The sequence below is a fragment of the Suncus etruscus genome, chromosome 17 (genome assembly GCF_024139225.1).
Source record: "Suncus etruscus isolate mSunEtr1 chromosome 17, mSunEtr1.pri.cur, whole genome shotgun sequence".
Taxonomy (NCBI): domain Eukaryota; kingdom Metazoa; phylum Chordata; class Mammalia; order Eulipotyphla; family Soricidae; genus Suncus; species Suncus etruscus.
The window spans coordinates 30,817,709-30,823,708 of record NC_064864.1 but is presented as its reverse complement, the minus strand read 5'-3'; positions in this window follow the sequence as shown (position 1 = coordinate 30,823,708).

Here is a 6,000-nt window from a genome sequence, read left to right as displayed (position 1 = left end):
TTGGGTGCAGATGAGGTTTTTAGCATAGACTGCGATGTTCAGAGCTCTCTGTAGGCACATGCGAGTTCAGTCTGCAAGGTTAGATTCAAACTTCTCATTTAGTAAGAAGACTAAGAAGAAGCAGCCGATTGATCCTTCAGAAGCCTTGCTAGCTCTGTGGCCTTCAGGTTACATGCAACTAAATCCAGTTTGATGTCCAGTACTGCATATGTTCCACTCAATACTACTAAGAGTGATCCTTGTGCAGAGCCAGGATTAAGTTGTGGGCACAGCTTATAATCACAAGAAAATCTCAAAAAACTTTGCGTAGGCTAAAACCTTTTAATTGGGTATCAAAAGCACAATGTGGGGCCAGCGAGGTGGTGCTAGAGGTAAAGTGTCTGCCTTGCAAGCGCTAGTCAACGAAAGATCGCAACCGCGGTTCAATCCCCCGGCGTCCCATATGGTCCCCCCAAGCCAGGGCAATTTCTGAGCGCTTAGCCAGGAGTAACCCCTGAGCATCAAACGGGTGTGCCCCCCCCAAAAAAAGAAAAAGCACAATGTATCATTCTATTTCGGCATATACCTGCCCAGTACCACACCCTATACTCACTGACAGAAATGGTTCACCAATGCATTAGCCTCATCAAACTACCAATCTACCAAATTTGTAAATTCTGGACTTCATGACTACAAGTGGCCACATACTACCTCATATAGTATTATCAGTTCAGTAATATCATAAGAAATCTATTAGGAAAATTATGTAGTAATCTATCAAGCACGGTGAGTTTAAACTGTTACACAGATGGTTCAGCTAGCATCAACCACATCTCAGTAAACCCTTAGACAATGACTTTATTGATACCATGAGAAAATAGAGCAGTTATTTCAAATTGACCCTTGTTGATCTAAGTTTTGATCATTTTATTTGCCTTTGTACTGTAACAAACAATATGAAATAAATTTGTTTGTGCCTGAAAGTTAACGTTTGCAATAAGTTTACCCAAATTTAGGTTAAGGTTCCTAAATTTTTTCTATAAACGCACAATTACTCTAACACCATTGGTTGAAAAGATCATCGTTTCTCTTTTAAAGTTTCTTTTTGGTACAGTAGTCAAAAATCCTGTGCACAACAGGGATTGTATAGCTTGTCATTTTTACCCTCAAATGCACCAACAATATAATATGGCTTCTTTCCTTTTTTTGCATAGGCACATTAAAATGGGAAAATCTTATGTATAGAAACAAGTTCTTATCTATAAGGGATAAGAACCCATAAATTTTATAATACTGGGGGCACCTTTCACCTTGAACATATGTCATGGGGACTCGACTTAGACCTCATGTGATCAAACATTGACTGTCCAACCCTAAGTCCCAGATCCCAACCATAGGACTGGCACAGTTCCCTGCAGCAGAGGAGTCACTAATACTTTTCTGGTACCAACTTGCATAGAATAGGTTCATATGGCACCCTGTCGACAAGGAAACAGCAACAACTTTATCTAAGGGCAGGTCACCCTACCTCATCACCTTATGGTGAGATTATATCAGAAGACACTCCATCCTTTGCTCTGTGCAAAAACCAAGATTGCTAATACAGAGGAATGACTAAAACAATGGTGCCTGGGCAGAGCTTATAAGAAAGACTATCCTAGACTTTATTCTAGGATCTGTGCAAAAACCAAGATCTCAAATTACTGACTTTGACAACCACAACTGAGCAGAACATTTCCTGGCACCATAAAGAAAGACTTTGGTGTTTGGCAATGAACAGGTCCAGCGCCTGTAGTCACACTCATGACAGTATGCTTCAATGGTGGAGACATCCTGTATCTCTCAGGCCAAGGGAATTTCCTTTCAAATTTTCTCAATACTTGATGTGCTATGCAAACAAACAAACAAACAAACACCTCACCATACCAGCCCAGCCTTTTTTATTTAAATTTATATTTATAGCTTTTAGACAGAGACTCCCACCGCTTTCCTTTTTTTTTTTTAAATCAGAACCATAGAACCATGAATCATCTTGTTCTGTCTCAAATTTCTATGTCTTCCTACAAACTGAGAAAAAAAAGTAGATGGTGCCAGGGGCAAAACAGTCTTATGAGCATTGAGTGGAAATAAAAAATGATCAGACTTAAATACCAAACTCAAAGCTAATGACAATAGAATCAAGAGACCCAAACTGAACAACAGGCTATACACAATAGGGACCTGTTTCACTAGCAGTCCAAAGGTTTAAAGGTAGAGGTATGGTATGCATGCTGGGAACAGTGACAAAGGGAGGTCATCACTGGTGGTGAAATTGTCCTAATTCACTGTCACTATGTACCTTAATATAACTGTGAAAGACATGCAATTCACATTAGTCTTAATAAAAATAAAAAAATTCTGTGCATATATTTATGTGAATCTTTATTTTGCCCAACAGATGTATTTTTGTGTCTAATTCCATACCAATTTGGCAAGACTGATTGTTTAGGAACAAAGTGACTCTTGCCATAAGGCTAAATGATGCTTCCCACTTATTATTTCTTTTAACATTTGGTTATTATATACCTTTCTTTCAATTTATATTTTAGAAAAAATTGTCTATAGCTACAAAATCTGTGCTGTAATTTTGATATAGTTTTATTCAATCTATGCATTACCTTGGGGAAATCAGCATATTTACTATGCTGAATCTGCAATTTAAAATGTCTCTCCCTATATTAGGCTGTTCTTTGATCTGTTTCATTAGTGCTTTATACATTTAAACATATAAATACTGTAAGTATTTTTGTTAGATTTGTACCAGGTTATTTGATTTTTGAGCCATTATAAGTGGTACTGGATTTTGTATGTTTATTTAAAAGTAAAACTTAGTTATTCCTTTAATGAAAAATGGGTGTCACTTGTCATAGAGAATAACCACAAAATACATAAAATTTAACTGAACCAACAGCTTTTTAAATTTTGTCTGTGTACACTGTAAAGTCTGTTCATGCATCATCAATCATGCATGCACTATATTTCAGAGCTTAAGCCAATCTTTAATGGTTCATGACTAATCAATACGATTTTCTTAAAATATAGCCATTGGGGCTTTTATCTAAAAATCCTCAGGCTTAAGATTCTAACCAACTTCTGAAGTAGCAAATTTTAGAGTCAAATAATTCTTCTTAAAAGTTCCTTTCTTGGCTGGTGTTGAAATCCATAATCCTTTTTTATCCCAGTTAAAAATTCTATATCCCAGAGACAGAAGTAACTTCAAATGACTTCAAAGTACCACCAGATATAACTTGGGTGATGTATTCTCCTGATCCAGTAAAATATCATTTTATATATAATTATTTTGAGTCCTAACTCCAGATATCTTGCTTGCCTCACAGCCTTTCAGCTGGCAGGAAGGTGGCCAAAGGACCAGCCTTAATTGGCCCCTTGTCCTCTACAGATATCACATATCTATCTTTGCAGCTCAGGTGTCCTTCCAAAATAGGACAGAGGAAAATAGATCTTATTTTATAATAGGTAAATACAACTCCTTTCTTAGTTATTCCATCTACCTTTGAGAGAGCAGGGAATTCTTTCCAAAGTCTGAAAACATAACAATCTAATGCAGGCACTGCCCACCTGGAGCTAGAACCATGGACAACCACCATATGCATGATATTGAATTACCAAACCTACTATGGAAGAGGGAGTCAATGATTATATTTTCAAGAGGGATCTTCATACTGTTTAATCTATATAAGCACTCAATAAGGTTGAGATGTTTATCTTCCTTCTACATTAAGAAAAGAGACTTTTACATATTTTCTCCAAGATTGCTAAATCAGTAAATGGCAGAACTCTTTTGAGCTTCAAGCTAAAGCTTTAGTCCCCTTTTTACATTGCTGTTGAGCAAATGGAAAGCTATTAATACTGAATGAATAAAAAATTAGAAATAAATATTATACTGTTTGCCAAGAAGTTTTCTCCAAAGGTCATGAAAAGCAATCATTCTCTTAGTCTTTTCTGGCAGGGGCCTTGGGGTTCCTGCCCTAGGTCTGAGAGGCCTGCCCTGGAAGAAGTTAGCCAGCACAGTCTGTGGAGAATTTCTCCTTTCCTACCGCCAAGGCCTTTCGGGCAGCTCTTCACAGTTGAGGGCTATTTGTTTGCTCAGTTCTACTCACCCAATGAATTACTTCAAATAAACAGCCTTGTCTGAACTTGGCCTCTAGAGGCGAGGGAGTTAAGGTTGAGGAGTATAAGGAAGTGTGGGCAGTGGAAAGATCAGCCTTGAGTTTGCATGAGGAACTGTTGCTCAAAGAAGAAAATGATTTGTCTAAGACTAAGTCCACATTCATCAGATGGGAGCCAGAATGGAGCTCCAGTTTTGCCTGCCCACATGAATCCTTGGAGAAGGAAATGAGTAGCAATGAAACAAAGTGATCTGTCACTTTGTGATGGAGAGTAGGTGATGGAGAGATGGGGCCAAAGTGCAGAACCTGGGCCTATGGAGAATTGTCTCTTCACCCTGAGAGGGTCTGAGTCTCCTGCATATCTTGAGAACTTCAGATAGAGCTCAGTTTCAACTTCCTCCCTGGCAGGGCTCATTGCACCATCACAACTCAGCACAGCTCTCAGCAAACCTGAAGTGAACCCTTGGGGGCTTTATTTTCATTTCTTCTTGGCAAGACATAACTTCCTGCTTCTAAGAAAAACATCTTTCAGCAGATCCATGAACCAGTTCCAGGGTGTCCCACATATCCCCCAGCTCTAACAGAACAACAACATGATGAGCTAACTGGAGCCCAATTGGAAGCACATGGAACCTGTTTCCTTTCAAAAATCCCCCAGGTCCTAGGCCTGGAGGAGAGAGGTGTTTGACAAATCATGTTGGAACTTTTATCAGCTTCAATGTGAGAGCAAAAGCCAAGAGAGGGAATGGAAGCTAACATAGTCTGGTCCTTAGAATCTACCTAGTGCTTTTCTGAACTCATTGGTTACTTTGAGTTAGTGAAAGTTGTTCAGGCCTAATTCAGGACAGGATAAGAGGAAGAGCTATGCCTAAAGAGTAATACCTATCTGCTAGGTACTGGACTCATCCTGGAGTTAGAGGAGAAGAAGCAGAGCACTTTTCCCCACTTGTGTGGGAAAAGCTTCACAGACTATAGTTACAGGCATAGAGAGGTAAGGGGTGAAAAAGTCTGACCACAAGCAAATGTTCCATTGGTCACTTGAGGATAATCCAGTAGGTATAGGTTATCCTCAAAACTCTCATATATAATATAATATGTATGTATATATGTATATATTATGCCTCATCCTTATCTATGAGAAGCAAAGGCAGGTGCGTTTGTGGACATTAATGTTCTGATTCCTCTCCCTCTCCTCTACATCACTACAGATAGTCCTGTGTCTGACCCAGAGTATCTTTTAGCATGGAGCTAGAAGAGCCCAGAGTGACTAATGAGTTCAGAGAAGCACTTTGTCTGAAAAGCCTCTGCACTCTTCCCTGGCCATCAACAAGGAGAAATAGCACAGCTTACTCAAGCTACTTGGGGACATCTGTCCTTGTTAACTCCATTGACCTAGGTCAGGTCATTCAGGTTAAATTCTTACAACAGCTTTAGAGGTTTGAACAAATTTCCTTTACAATATAGCATTCACTTCATTTATAGTTTTCTGCAATCTCTGGGAAACAGTTTTTCCCCTAATGACTTTACAGAGACTACCTTAAAAAGAGACACTAAGCTAATCAAGTTAGGAATCAGAAAGTAAGGGTTCTCCACACAAACCTTGTAGTGCAAAGGGACCTTACACCCTGAACATTGACAAAATGACCTGGCACAGACCTCAGAAGAAAGGGCATTTTTCATTCACACCTGAACCAGGGAAGCCATCCACGAAACATCCAGGTTTGTCTATAACATCACCTGGAAGCAATCCTCTACCATGGAAGACCCTACCACTGCTCAGACATCAACCTGCTCAAAAGAGACTTCCCTTAACACTGAGAAGACTTAACAACAACAACGACCTGCTTACAGG